The sequence below is a fragment of the Canis lupus genome, chromosome 9 (assembly GCF_011100685.1).
Source record: "Canis lupus familiaris isolate Mischka breed German Shepherd chromosome 9, alternate assembly UU_Cfam_GSD_1.0, whole genome shotgun sequence".
NCBI lineage: Eukaryota > Metazoa > Chordata > Mammalia > Carnivora > Canidae > Canis > Canis lupus.
This window is the reverse complement of record NC_049230.1, coordinates 37,474,238-37,490,428: the sequence shown is the minus strand read 5'-3', so window position 1 is coordinate 37,490,428 and position 16,191 is coordinate 37,474,238.

The following is a 16,191-nucleotide window of genomic DNA, read 5'->3' as shown; positions in this document are numbered from 1 at the left end:
CTCTTCAAGGAGGGCCAGGAAAGATACAAACATGAGGGAGGAAGGAAATTCCTTGAAGGGGCCCCTCCATTTTGTTGCCAAGAAAGATGCAAAGGGCCCAGCTCTCCAGCCCTGTATATTGAATGCTTTCTTTCTTAAAGATTAACAGGGGAAAAGCAGCTAAACTGAGCGGAGTGCCACAAAGTCCACAGGCCTTGAGTGCATGGTCAGAGGCAGAGCACAAAGGTGCTGCGTCAACCTTCACCATGCATGTGGGGGGTCGGGGCCCACTTCCAGAGACAAGGACCTGAGCAGTTGCCAAAATCAACCCCCTCATTTACAAATGGTGAGACTAAGGCCCAGCTAAAGGAAAGGATGCCCCAAAGTCACTGTCCAAATACCCCTAGGGTATTTTTTTAATTTTTTTTTTAAGATTTATTTATTTATTTATTCATGAGAAACAGAGAGAGAGAGAGAGAGAGGCAGAGACACAGGCAGAGGGAGAAGCAGGCTCCATGCAAGGAGCCCGACGTGGGACTCGATCCCAGGTCTCCAGGATCTCACCCTGGGCTGCAGGCGGCGCTAAACCGCTGCGCCACCGGGGCTGCTCTCCTAGGGTATTTTAAATGCACTTATTAAAATATACAGATACAAAAAAATAAAAAATAAAAAATAAATAAAATAAAATATACAGATACATTCTTTTATTAAAATCCCTTGGCACTTTGTTGTGGCTCCTGCATGGCTCAGTTGGTTGAGCCTCCAACTCTTGATTTCAGCTCAGGTCATGATTTCAGGATCATGGGATCGAATCCCACCTTGGTCTCACCGCTCAGTGGTAGTCTGCTTCTCTCTCCCTCTGCTCCTCCCTCCCCACTTGTTCTCTCACTCTCTCAAATGAATTTAAGATTTTATTTATTTATTCATGAGAGACAGAGACATAGAGGAAGAAGCAGGCTCCCTGCAGGGGAGCCTGATGGGGAACTAGATCTCAGGAACCCAGGATCACCACCTGAGCCAAAGGCAGATGCTCCTCCTCACTGAAAGATAATATTGAGGTGCCCCTCAAATAAATAAATTTTATTTATTAAAAAATATTTATTTGAGTGGGAGGGAGCATGTGGAAAGAGGCGCAGAAGGAGAGAGAGAATCTCAAGCAGACTCCCCGCTGAGAGCGGAGCCCAGAGCCCCATGTGGGTTTATAATCTCATGACCCTGAGATTATGATCTGAACTGAAATCAAGACTCCACCCACTTAACTGACTGAACAATCCAGGTGCCCTAAATAAATATATCTTTAAAAAAATAGTAATCCTGGGACTCCTGGGTGGCACAGTGGTTGGGCTTCTGCCTTCAGCTCAGGGTGTGATCCCAGGCCCGGAGACCAAGTCCCGCATTAGGCTCCCTGCATGGAGCCTGCTTCTCCCTCTGTCTGTCTCTGCCTCTCTCTGTGTTCCCTCATGAAAAAATAGAATCTTTAAAGAAAAAAAAAAAATCTCTCGGCACATTGTCATCCAGAACTTCAGAGCAGTTTATGAAAGCTCAAAAGCTGTATAAAGGAAAGTCAACTTTAACTTTCTCTGATACTATTAGGACACCCTGAATTCGTCTGAGGGAAAAAAGTACCAAATTCATGAAAAATGCATAAAACCATGTAAGTCAGGGATAGGCAAACTACAGCCTGGTCTTTCATATATCCTGTAAGTTGAGAGTGGTCTGTACATTTTTTTGAATGCCTGAAAAAAAAAGGAAGGAAAAATAACATTTCATGACATGTGAAAAATCACATGAAATTCAAATTTCAGTGTCCATAAGTAAAATGTTATTGGTATATAGCCACATTCATTCGTTTACATATTAACCATGGCTGCTTTTGCACTACACCGGCAGGGTCCAGTAGTCAGACAGACAATAGAGCGCTCAAAGCCAAAAATATTTACCATCTTGCTTTTTACAGAGAGAGCTTGCAGGCCCTTTAAGTAGAGAAGAAAGATTTGGAGCAGGATTTTGGAAGTGATCCCAGGTTGTGCCATGTAAAGCTGAAAACTTGCAAGGGGGAATATATTACTCATGAAGAAAACTCCCTGGCAACTCAGAGGACTATGTGTTGAGAGGGCAAAAAATATCCCCCTGTGTATAGAAAATTGGGGTCATGTCTCTGTGAGTTCTCTCTTCTGCACCTTCCCCACGATCAACAAGCTGTATTAGCCCCAAAGGTCCCCATTAGAGCCTTCTGCTGGTTCCCCTGACATGTCCCTTTAAGACCATTGCACTTCCTGTGTAGGTGTCACAGATATTCCTCCAACCTGAGACCCTTTGCAGTAGGGTGTTAAGAATCGACAATCAGAAACGAAGATGTCCAGATCAGGGATTTGTGTTTTGATCTGTTATTAATGGTAATAGAAGAGAAATGAAAGTTATCCTTAAAGCCTTTAGAATGTCCTCTGGGGTGCTGCCCCTGACTCCCTTGGGAAGACTTAACGACAGCTACCTCTGAGTGCCTTTGGACCTTGAGCTACGCTTAGCTTGCATTGCAGGTACCATATTGCATTGTAAGTGGTTATTTGGATTATCTGTCTCCAGGGAGACAGGGACCTGATCTTTTCATCTCTGGATCCCCTTGGACCTGGGACCATACCTGGACCATATCGTAGATATATTAGTGTGCTAGGGCTTCTTCTATAATGAAATATCACAGACTGAGTAGCTTAAGGGACAGAAGTTAATTTTCTCACAGTTCTGGAGACTAGAAGCTGGATATCAGTGTGTCAGCAGGTTTGGTTTCTCCCGAGGCCTCTTCTTGGCTTTAGACAGCTGCCTCCTGCCTGTGTCTTCACGTGGCCCATTCTCTGTGTGCACATGTTCCATGTTCCAGGTGACACTTCCTCTTCTTTTAAGGGAACCTTCCCTATTGGATTAAGATCCCATTCTTAGGACCTCATTTAACCGTAATTACCTCTTTAAAAGCCCTAACTCCAAATATAGTCATCTTGGGAGTTAGAGCCTCAATATGTGAATTGGGAGGGAGCATGATTTAATCCATAACATTGGGTGCCTAATAAATAATTTTTTGGAAAGAAGGAAGGAAGGATGGATCCTGAGCACCAAAACATTGACAAACGGTAGGGCATGATACAAACGTAATTAGAATGTCATGCAGGAGAAAAAAACATCCTCTCTTTAACTTCCTCTCTCCTCCTGAAACTGACTCACAAGCCACCAGACACCAATTTTGTTGAGTTTCATGTGCTGAACAAGAGAGAAGACCCTTTGCTATTCTGGTCTCCCCATGACTCTTGACCTTGAAGCAACAGACAGACTCTATAGACTCTACAGTCATCTCAGGTTCTTAGGCCACTAAGAAATATGTTTTACATCATAACCTGTTATGTATGTTTCACAAAACAATGACATTACTTTGCATTACAATCTGGCATTTTTAATTATATTCTTTTAAAAAATTTCTCTTCATGAGCCAATAAATTGATTTTATGACCCACTAAGGGCTCAGGAGCCAGTTTGAAACATATGCTATTTTCCTTATAAAAGAAAGCAGAGAAGGGCTCCTTTTTCCCCTCAGTTATCCACCTTCCATGGAACACTTAACATTTTACAGAAGAGTTCTACAGATGTCTTCTCATTAGACCTTACAACAATCCTGAGAGGTACATTTTATAACATGAAAAAAATGAAGGTTAGAAAGTCTTTTTTTTTTTAAGGTCTATTTATTTAGAGAGAGAGAGAGACAGAGACACAGAGGGAGAAGCAGGCTCCATGCAGGGAGCCCGACATGGGACTCGATCCTGGGTCTCCAGGATCACACCCCGGGCTGCAGGCAGTGCTAAACCGCTGGGCCACCCGGGCTGCCCTGAATGTTAGAAATTCTAATGGGATTTGAACCCATGTTCTCTGACTCCTGTTCAAAACTCACGTATCATCCTGTTCCATTTTGTCAAAAAGGGAAATATTTGCCCATTTTTTCTATATACTGATTTGACTATTGACTATTCTTACATTACTTTCTTACATTACTTTCTAATATAAGAAAGTTTTATTTATTTTTTTAAAGATTTTATTTATTCATAGACACACAGAGAGAGGCAGAGACACAGGGAGAGGGAGAAGCAGGCTCCATGCAGGGAACTTGACATGGGACTCGATCCTGGGGCTCCAGCATCACGCCCTGGGCTGAAGGAAGCGCCAAACCGCTATAAGAAAGTTTTAAATGTGGGGGTCATTTGATTCCTAGTTAGATTAGAGCGGTTTTCAATTTTTTTTATAAAGTTGCAACATTTTTATAAAACCTGAGTAAAAATATTTTTTCAGATTATAAAAAAAAAGAAATAAATTACATAAAATTTGAAAAAATACAGAGAAGTTGAAAAAAAGAAAATCACCCAAAATCTGAATACCTAGAGAAAAGCATGTCATTTCAGTATTTCCTTCTAGTTTTTTTTTCTCTATACACAGCTATATTTTCATTACTTAATTGATATCGTGCTTGATTTTATCACTGAACATTATCCCAGAAGTCTTTTCCACATTATTTCAAATTCTCATATTTTTAATGGCCACAAAAACACTTTGTGATGTGAATGTGCCACGATTTACTTCACCATCCCCTTCCTGTCTGACAACTGTTGGACAGTCGGTTTGTTTCCAGTTATCATCTTTGTAAATCAAAGTTAAGAAATATTCACCTAAGTACTTTTCAGTGCCCAAGTGTTTCTCCTGGATCAATTCCAACATTCACTAAATCTTTTCTGGAAATAAGAGGTAGATGTGGATTTCTGCAGGGGTTACATGACCGTACAGCTAGATGATGGACAGAGCAGAGTCATGCCCTCCAACTGGGAAACCAGAGAATCTTAACACTTCAAAATGAAAAATAAGAAGACCCTGGGCCAAGGGCTATATTCTCATCATCAAGGAGTCTCCAAGGACGAAGGCCTCAGGGTTTGGAGAAGGGAAAGTGATTTGCCTCAAATGACACAGTGAGATGATGAGAGAACCAAGCCCTGGATCAAGCAATTCTCCACTTTGTGTGCTCCTCACCCCCCAGGAGAGGTGTGGTACGAATCATAAAGTATAAATGAGAATATCACAGCACTGAATGTCACGCCCTCCAAATGGGAAAATAGTACTCGAGCACTCCAGTTTACTGTTTGGCTAAGTGGGATATAAAAACCAGCAAAGCAACAGCTTCGACATATCATACAAATCAAGAAGACATGAGTGGAGCAATTTGTTTTTAACAGTTTAATAAACTCTCTAAGATAAGAACTCTCGGTGTTAACCATAAATGCAAGACTTAGGCAGAAGTTTTGTTTTAGGCTTTAAACTAGAAATAAATTTGGGAAGAGTCACATTTTAATATCAAATACTTTGAGCTTTCCCAAAGCACAAGCTTTAAGGAACACCCAGATGGCAACTCTCTGCCTTTGATTAGTCTGTAACTATGCCCAGCCTGATTCCCATCACCTCCATCCCATCTTGCAAAGTCCTGACTTCCATCATCCACTTACTGCAGCATCTTGGTTGCTTAGAGAACCTGCCTATTGCTGAGCTGCATGACTAACATTATTCATCCCCACACCTCCTTTGGCTGCTGCTTTAAGACAAATACAGGTTACGTTGCCAACAACCATGTGAATTGGTGTCAGCTTTCTTAGAAGGCAAATTGGCATCACATATCAAAAGCCACAAAAACTCTTGGGCAAACTAATCCCACTCCTGGGACTCTTCCCCAAAAGAGAAGTTAAAAAGGAGAAGGACATTTGTCACAAATGTCCCTCGTAGTGTTAGAACTATCCAACAATAAGGTAAACAACAGCACATCTCTGTTGACAGCTGCCTTTTACTGAAGAAATTCTCTGACAGGTCTCGACATGTTTCTAAAACCTCACAGCAGCTGTACCAAGGATGTGGTGACCGAGGCACAGAGCACAAGGTGGTCACTGAATCCAGGTCACATGGCTGGCAAATGGCAGAACCAAAGCTTGAACCAAAGACTCTGGGACTGTTCCACTCATCCCTAGGATTGCTTAGGACCAAGACCCTGGAGCAGCCAGTCTCAGGAAGGAGCCACGATGCAGCAGCCCCCATGATAAGCATGAAGACACTGCAGCAGGGTAGAAAAGGCCTTCCTGAAATAACAGTAAGGGGAAAAGAGGAGCACTCCAAATTAACCCCTGCGGTGTGATTATAATTTTCATTAAAAATGTGGGTAAAAACGGAAAGCAGTCACATAGAAAAATAGTTGAGCTAGCATTCAGGGGGAAACATGGCTGGGTGCTTTATTCTATTTATAGTTCCTTGAATGTTACAGCAATGTCTAAGCAGCAGGCCTCAGAAATTTAAAAAAAAAAATTTTTTTTAAAACACAAAACACAAGACCTGCCTCGACCACTGATTTGGGGTTAAACGAGTGCACAGGGATGTTTTTCTCTGTCCCCTACCTTTGAGTAACTCCTCCACCCTGCCAGCTCTCTCTCTCGGTTTCATGATGCCTGCTCCATGCTGAAACCACAACTTCCCCCCTGGGGATTGCTGAGCACCCAGCAGGGAATCACAAGTAGGTCTTTTTTCAGCAGAGGTGAGAGAGTATTGGAATATGACATCATTATTCAAATGGTAAAGAAGAGAGGGAGAGCACCAAACAAATTCACATGCCAAGGAGAAAACCAGTGGGCTTTTATGGCTCTGTTTATGGGAAGTGCCTTGCCTACTGAAAGATCAGGAGCTGACGTGTCTGGTGGCACTGGAGCATTGCATGAAATTGCAAAAATAGAATCCTATAAAAATTCATAAGCTCATGAAACACCCACTTGACTTACAGGTTAGGGGTATAGTGGCCAGGATTTCGGCAGGTCTTGGGGAAAAAGGAAGCATGATAGCTGCATCTGAAGCACCAGCACGTCCCTGCACGTCGCTGCCCTAGGCCCTTCTTAATAACTAATATGCAGGGGGGCACCAGGGTGGCTCAACCCGTTAAAGCCTCTGTCTTCAGCTCGGGTCATAATCTCGGTCTCCTGGGGTTGAATCTTGTGTGGGGCTCCCTGTTCAACGGGAGCTTCTCCCTCTCCTCCCCATTGGTGTTCTCTGTCGCTGTTTCTGTCTGTCTGTCTCTCTCTCAAATAAAATCTTAAAAAAAAAAAAAAAAACCTAATATGCATGAGGGCTTCCCAAATATATGCATTGGGTGGAACACCTCTTGTTTTAACTGATTGAATCCTACAGTAGATACTACTGGTTTATCTTTGCAGAGGAGGAAACAGATTTTTAAGAACTTAGAAAAACTTGCCCAGCTGAGATTCAAGGCCAATGCCACTGGACACCTAGCCCTGGCCTGTGCGGCCTCTCAGTTTGCCACCCTGTCCAAAGGCTCTTGATCCATTCTTATCAATGGCCCTGTATGGCACCGACTACTGCATCCTTTATGTGGAGGACACTGCCTTTCCTTTGGGGCACAGGAAGCACTGCACCAGACAGAGGCCCCCTCCCCTGGGTGAAAGTTCAGATTCGAATGATCTGAAAGTTCACTGGGCTTCCTGCCTTTTCAGGAAGAGAAAGAAACAACGTGTCCTGTGATCAAGAGTGTGCCCTTTGGAACAAAATGGATCCAGGTTTGTATCCTGGCTTCCACATTTAGTAACTCGAATGAGTCACGGAGTGCCAGCGAGCCTCAATTCTCTCACCTGTGAATAGGGGCCCATTTGCAGATAACAAAGAGTGTGGTCCAGCACAGTGCTGGGCATGTGGTGGAAGGATTTTCCCCCTGGTTCATAATCTGTCCCTTAATGATCCTAGAGGAACTTTGAATGTCCCCTTCTTCAGTGAAACTGCTGTGAAAGAATTGGTCAGTGCCCTCGATGACAAGGCACCAATGACCTGCAGTGCCCCTCGGCTGCTACCTGTGGCCATTGTGTTTCCCTTTGTACTGATGCTACCGAGCTCTGTCTTATTGGCCCACTGATGGGATTTCTCTTTCTCTGATAGGAGTCCTCTCCTTTCCGACTCTCCATTCTCTGATCTCTAAGACATTAATCTTTGTTGTACCTAGTTGTTGGTGTCCTTGTTTTGCTTTTCTTTCCAAGTTCACTAGATGCTACATGTCTTTCTTGTCCACACTGTATTTGGCACACCCAATAGTCTGCACACTTTGCAAGGGCTCTCTCGCCCTTTTATCCCCCGGGGTCCAAGCACTATACCTGGCATATAGCTGGTGCTCAATGATTGTGTGATAAATGAATGAACAAACAAATGATTAGCAGGGACTTAACGTGGCCTGAGAATGGGTCATCCTACAAATGTATACAGAACACCTGCTGTTGGCTATAGGAGGAGAGTCACAAGACGGAAGATCTGCTAGGCTCCCTGGGAGTCAGGTGAACTATGACAGCTTCTCTGTTACGTATTTTATATATTCATTTAATCCTAAAGAAATCCTACACATGTGAGTGGACACTCCACTTTATTTTATTTTTTTTTAAAGATTTTATTTATTTATTGATGAGAGACACAGAGAGAGACAGAGGCAGAGACACAGGCAGAGGGAGAAGCAGGCCCCATGCAGGGAGTCCCGACATGGGACTCGATCCTGGGACTCCGGGATCATGCCCTGGACTGAAGGTGGACTAAACTGCTGAGCCACCCGGGCTGCCTGACACTCCATTTTATAGATAAGACTAACTCACCTGGCTACCCGGCTCTCCCTGACTCCAAAGCCAATATCACCTCCTGATGCTGGAAGACCATTTAGCATAGTGGTCAAGTGCATGGGCTCTGGCGTCAGGCAATCTGGACTCATTTCCTGACTTGCCTCTTACTAGCAGTGGGAATTCTGACAAATCATGGACCCCGCCAAGGCTTAGTCTGTCAAGTAGGGATAACAATAGTTTCTACTTCAAGGGTTGTTGTGAGAATTAAATGAGACAATTTAAGTGATTTCCCATGAGCAAAGCACACAGCAAATCTTTGACAGCAGCAGTAGCAGCAACAGCGATATTAGTAGTGGTGCGGGTGGTGACAGCGGTGGTATGAACAGTGGTAGTAGTGGTGAGAGCAGTAGCAATGGTAGTGGTAGTGGTGTTAATAGAGGTTGTAGCTGCAGTGTTGGTGGTGGTAGTAGTATCAGGGTAATCTTAATTTTAATGTACCCAGAAGTCAAGGTCGTAATTTAAGGAGGTCAAAAGGGCTTGTCAACCTGATGTGCCTCCACACAAAACTAGAAGACTAAGTCAAGTGCAGAAGTAGAAGAATCGATTTGAAATCCAGCACCTATATGCTCAGGGCTAGTTGTCCTCATGCCCTAGATAGCAGAACAGGGGAGCTGCAGTTCCCAGGAATAACCACAAGGTGGAGCAGCGATTTGCGCCCAATGTCTGAACCCCACTTAGGACAAAATAACTGGGTGAGGACCTGGGAGTATGAGTTGGCTCCCCAAGCTTTAGAGGTGATTTTTGTCCCTGTCATTTAAGACAGACCTCAGGAAGGCACAGTTAAACACAGGAAAGCAGGAAGGGCAGGGACAAAGTGGGAACAGAGCAAAAGGGCTGACCATGAACAGTGGTTCTCTATCCACCTGACTGATAATGTTGTGACAAGGTTTGCTTGTGCCTCTCCCTCCCAGCTGGGGTGGAAGCATACAGGCCACAGGTTACAAGCAGTTCCCCTTTCTTTCTCACTCATCTAGACTCTATTAGGTGAGTTGGAGAACTGCTGGTCTGGGCCATCCTTGGTGGCAGGAGGATGAGGGGAGTTTAAAAGGTCTTGAAGGCATAATTAAGGAAACTCCTTACACCTGGAGGCCTAGAGTGGGGCAGAAGGCTAAGTGTGGGCAAGATGGGCCAGGGTTCAAATTCTGCCTCTACACTATAGCTATGTGACCTTGGGCAAGGGAATATTAGTACCAACCTGGTGGAGTCGTTGTGCAGATTAAATGAGACAATACCTGTCAAGTGCTTGGCATGTGCCCGGTAGTAAGCACAGTAACTGCCCAAAGAAGGGCAGCTATTATTTTACTATTACTATTATGTTGGTATGATGATGGAAAAGATTGCTATGACGTCCACTCCCACAATCCTATCGAGGTCATACAGTCTCACATGCCAATGGCATCGTATTTTACTCAGTTTGTATCGCATGTGATAGAACTGACTTCCCAATGAGAGCCCAAGGCCCCTGAGGGTAGGACTCAAAAACACCGATGTCTCTTGACCATTCCACAGGGTAGTTGAGTGATCAAGAATCTTGTCCATTGGTCAGTTGTGAAACTGATAACCTACAGGTTTTCCAGCATGGCACCTAAGGAGGCAATCCGACAACCGTTTGCTAAGCACCTGCTGTATGCCAAGAACACTAGGATTGTCTGCTTTGAGGAGAATGTCCTGAGCATTCCTTTTCTCTCATTGCCAAACTGTGGCTCTGGGGGAGTCCATGTACCTCTTCCCCCTGGACAGAAACACTGGCATGGAACAGAAGGAACAGTACAAAAAACTAACTTAGTTCAGTGCATTTAGGCCTTTGTTTTTCAAGGTCATAAGGCCACTTCCTCAGGGACTAGATGAAGCTGATGTGTAAGTTACTGTGACATTGAAGGAAAGGAAGGCAGAGCTGAAAGTCCTACTTACATAAACTCAAGAGAATCTGAAGGGGCAAAGGTTCATTCTAAATATCTTCTCTGGCCTCCTAAGTTCTCCTCGGCCTCATTGCTCTTTCTGCCTTACTGGTCTCTGTTTCCTCAACTGGAAAATGAGAGTATGTGACCAGCAGGTCACAAGGTCATTTGAGGACCCTGGACGTAGCCCCGGGTAGAAGCTCAAGGTGGGAGAGCTCTGGCCCCTTTCCAGTCACCAACTCTCCATGTGACCAGGGGTCATTCTCTGCTTTGCACCTCAGCTTCTCAGTGTGCAAATGACCTCTGAAGTCTCTCTAGATGACCTCTGGGGACCACTCTAGCTGGGTGTCTGATGCTACTTCTAAGGTTATTCCCAGATTTGCCTGCTCTGTTCTCACCCCTGATTCAACAGTGTTGGGGGCTTGAGTAGTAGGTGAGTTTCACTTCTTCCTCTCAATGGCGAGTAACTTTCATGATGACATATGTCTCCAGAGACAGTCTCGGGACTCTTCAGGTAGGTGGAGGCAAACATGACTGTCCCTTGACATGAGGGGTAGGGTTGATTGGGTTGCTGTTGTTCTTGGAGAACCATGACCCTCCTTGTGTGGCTGTTTCCTCATTCTTAAAATGGGAGCATATGCTTTGTTTTTAATCAGCAACATTATCCCTAAAGAAATTTTGAATGGCAATTCTATCATTAAATATCTCAAACCTTGATAAGTGACTTCTTTCTTTGCAAGTTATAAAATGAACAGTCTTGCCTCTCCTCCTTTGCTCCTGTCCTCTCTTCAATCCAGAAATCCAGAGGCTATTTTGAGGGTGTTCACTTGCCCCTGTAGAGAGGGGGGAAAGCCAGGCATCATTATGGGCTTTCTCCCTTGCCCTGATTCATCCTCATCTTGTTACTGGCTGCACATTTTCCCATATGACCAGGCACCTCACAATAATTAATATTCAATAAGCTGAATGATTTGACTTTCACCAGCTGGGTGACTCCTAAAAATGAGAATGTTGTACATGAACGCACTATCTTCTGGAGGAGTTCAGGATGGCACTGGAGTAAGTGTCTCTCGTTAAATTCACAGAATGTGGGGTTAGGTCAGAAGCCACCATGACTGCAGCACATCTCCCAAACAAGCCTCTTTGGAGAACTTCTTAGGTAGAAGCTGGGTTCAGGTGAAGAGGCTGAGATAAATGAACCATACCTCAGAAGAATGGCCAGGAGATTGTGGTAAAAATGCTGTGTTCCGCAGATCACAAAAAGATGAGGCCCAGCAGGGCTGAAATTCAAATACTGTCAGGGACCAGAGAAGTTTCATTCATTCATTCATTAAAAAAAAAAAAAAAAAAAAAAAAAAAACATCATTGAGACCTACTAAGTGCTAAGCATTGCTCTAGATGCTGGAGAAGATGAGAAGTCAGTAGAGACTTGAGGGAGATGAAGGGTAAGCTGTAAAGGTATCTGGGGAAAGAGTGTCCCAGGGCAGGGAAACAACAAGTGCAAAGGTCCTTAGGCAGGAATGTGCAAGGTGTGTTCCATGAACGGTGAGGAGGCTCAAGTACCTCGTGCAGGGCTTTTGCTCTGAATGAGAAAGGATGCCATTGAGTTCTTGTTTGGGGCACGAGCTTTGTGGAAAGATGGAGTCGCCATTCATGGAATTGGGAGAGATTGCAGAAAAGGCAAGGTTGGGGAAGGAAGTAGGAAGCTGTGTATAAACAATAAAGGGAGCGACCTGTGGCTTGCCCCTCCCTTGCCTCATCTTGGGGAAGTTGGTATCCAAAAATTTTACAAAACAAGTCCACCACAGAGTGCCGCACAAGCGATATTGTGCAGTGGGGAAAGCCCTGGTTTTTTTGAGTCAGCGCACCTGGTTTCCAGCCCCACATTTGCCACCCTCTAGCCAAGGGATTCGGGGCTCATCACTTAAGCACTCTGTGCTCCGACCTACTTATCTTCATAATCTGGCTGTAGAGATGTGCTTTATAAAATGCAAAACATCACCCCCAGAGGTGGAGGTACAGTTCCGGGACAATGGGCTCTGAAACTGAGGGGAGCTGGATTTGGAGCCTCTTGCTATAAATATGATGTGTGTAAAAGGGGGATAACACTGCCCACCTTACAAGATTGCAATGAGGATTCCTAAGTCAAAGTTTTTAAAACATCTCACAGAGAGCCTGGCCCTCTGCCAGCCTGGCCCAGTGACTGCAACTAAGACGTTCTCTCAACAGACAGGACTGAAGACAAGGACCTTCGAGATCATTTTGCTCAATCTCCTCATCTCAAAACTAATACCAGAGCTCAGAGAGGGCTAGTGATCTCCCGAAGTGATCCAGCAAGAGAGTAGCAGAGCTAGGGCTGGTAGCCAGTGTTCCCAACTGGTAGGTTGGTTTTCCAGGGTACCTCTCCTGGATGAATGAAAGCAGTGGTGAAATCAGAATCTTTTTCTCGGCTTGGACCCTTTCTGGTCTCCTCAGTGGGCTGGCTCATCCAGCCTGACAAAGTTTCCGAGGGCTTCCTGGGAGTGACAACAGGACAGAGCAGGGGTTCTTGAATGGTCCTTTTGAGCCTCTTGGATTTCTCTGGGGCCCACAGTGTTTGCACTGGTCTAGACATTTTCCACCAAACCTCCCGGCAAATATTTGAGGGCCTCGATACAATGCCACACAAATAACCATATCTAAAGCTCTCCCTCAGGTAAACAGCCTGAAGTCCTTACTCAGCCAGCAGTGATCAGAGGAAAAAAAACAAAACCAAAACTTGGCAGCTCCTCAAAACAGTTTTTAGAAAGTAAACCTCAGAGACCACCTAAAAGGTGACACATTTTTGTTGTGGCTAAAGTCCCAATTGTTTTGTATACCATTCATTGAAAACACTGTGTGTGTGTGTGTGTGTGTGTGTGTGTGTGTGTGTGTTTAAACAGCTTTTCCTTGATACGGAAAAAATTCCCTGTGGTAGCAAATGCTGTTTTAAAAAATAACTTCTGACCTTCAAAAACCAGTGTATATGCCTCTTGTTTGGTCCCAAGTATCAAGTGTAGAACATTTAATAATCTCTTTATCTGACAATGGTAGGAAAAGGCTTTAGAATCAGAGTAAATGGACAAACTTCTTTGCTCTGGAATGATGAGATGGATCCCATAATAAGTTTCCTGTCATTGGCAGAGGGGGGAGAAAAAGGTACTATTCCTCACACATTAGCCAATCTAGCAGTAACCCTCAAGCATCTTTGGACAGGGAGATGCGGAGAAAGTCACGTGAAATCTCAGGAATCATGGTTAAAGTTTAGACCAGAGAAGCCACAGTGGGTCCACTACCCCCGACCTTCGAAGTGTCTTCATACAATCATCCTTTCTTCTGCTCTACATTCACACCTGGTAAATTGAGACTCCTAGTATCTAAAACCATCTACGTTATTTATCTCAGCTCATCATGGGTTAATCAGATCAACTACCCATTGGTAATCAGTAAGCAAGTTCTTTGCAGATGCAAGGAATGAAATTACTTATTTAATGTATTCTTACGATAATAGCAACTAATGTGACATTGCTGTGCATTATCTAATTTAATCTTCACTAAAACCATGAATTTACACTATATTAACCTCATTTTACCCATGTAGAACCTAGGTCCTAACTAGAACCCTATTCTAGTTTAAATACGAAAGCCTCTTTAGAAATAATGGATAGAATTTCAGAATTATAAAAGCCCTAAAAGATCATATGATCTTAATGTAGTGTCTTGTATGTTTATTATCATCACTGATACTTGACTAATAGAACTTTATAAGCTATAAATAGGATCACACTATAAAAATGTTTGAAACCTTTTTTTCACTTCATGTATTGAGATATCTTTAAATCAATAAATAAGGATGAAGAAGTATCAACAGCACTGAGTTTAACGAAACTGATGTTTTCTCATTTTGCTTTAATTTCTGTAATAATTAGGGATCCCTGGGTGGCGCAGCGGTTTGGCGCCTGCCTTTGGCCCAGGGCGCGATCCTGGAGACCCGGGATCGAATCCCACATCGGGCTCCCGGTGCATGGAGCCTGCTTCTCCCTCTGCCTGTGTCTCTGCCTCTCTCTCTCTCTGTGACTATCATGAATAAATAAATAAAATCTTAAAAAAAAAAATTTCTGTAATAATTATATATTATGAGGAACAAAAAAAGCAAGTTATTTCCATTCCCAAAAAAACAAAATAAGATTCCAGTACTGTATCAGCCTGTGTGGCAGGACATTGGCACAAATCCGTTGATACAAAAAAATCAGTAACAATCATTTGCACCTGTTTAGAGCTTTACGGTTTGCAAAGCACGTTTACAAACCTTAAATCCTCATGCTAATCTTGTAAGATTTACCTTAATCCTCATACTAATCTCACATGATATGCAATATAATGCCAACTTTCTGGACAAGGAAACTGAGGCTCAAAGAGTTTTTTTTTTTTTTTTTTTTTTTTTTTTTATTTATTTATGATAGTTACAGAGAGAGAGAGAGGCAGAGACACAGGCAGAGGGAGAAGCAGGCTCCATGCACCGGGAGCCCGATGTGGGATTCGATCCCGGGTCTCCAGAATCGCGCCCTGGGCCAAAGGCAGGCGCCAAACCGCTGCGCCACCCAGGGATCCCTCAAAGAGTTTATAATATGCATGACTCAAGGTTACACAAAACCATAAGGTAGACGTTGGACTCAGGTCTCTTGATGCCAAGTGGAGCACATATTCCACTCCCCCAGTATCTTTCTTTTTTATTTTTTTTCCCTAAAGACTTTATTTATTTACTTGAGGGAGGAGAGAGAGACAGAGAGAGAGAGAGAGGCAATGAGCAGGGGGAGGGGAAGAGGGAGAAGCAGTCTCCCTGCTGAGCAGGGAGCCCAACACAGGGCTCAGTTCCAGGACCCTGGGATTATGACCTGAGCTGAAAACAGACACTTAACCCACTGAGCGACCCGAGCACCCCCTATGGTTACCTATCCATGTAACCTGGGTCCTAAGTATTTTCTGGATTCTGCTCTGTCACCTGTTCTTAAAAGTTCACATTATGAGTTTTCACTCTGAGGATCTATTGTTTTGAAAAGGACATCTATATATTAAAGCTTCTCTTGACTGCTGAAAAGATAAAGGTAGTGCCTTCTTAATCACTTGTTCTTAGCCAGCCCCTCTGTGGAAAGATGTACTCACATTGCAAGTACAACCATATCACCTCCCAGGGGGTGCTACCTCCCTCCCTTGCTGTGGACTTCCTTGAGCCCTGACTGTTCGCAGAGCCCAGGTCATAGAGGAAGCTACCAGAGAACAACCACAGTCAGCCTTTATTGTATGTTTTCCATGTGCTAAGCATCTGCCACACTTCTTCTTAAGTCCTGACAATAATAGCATACCCATTTTCATGCCAAGAAACCAAGATTCGGGAAGGTAAAGTCACTAGCCCATGGTCATAGACAGTAAAGGGTGGAATGGAAATTCATACCCAGCCATGTGTTCCCCACTGCCCATGTGCTTCCTCTTGGTGGAGGAGTGAGTACACAGTGGAAAAGAAGGAATCAGAAATCCTATTTTGGTTTTTAAAAGTATACAACTTGATCATTTGTAAA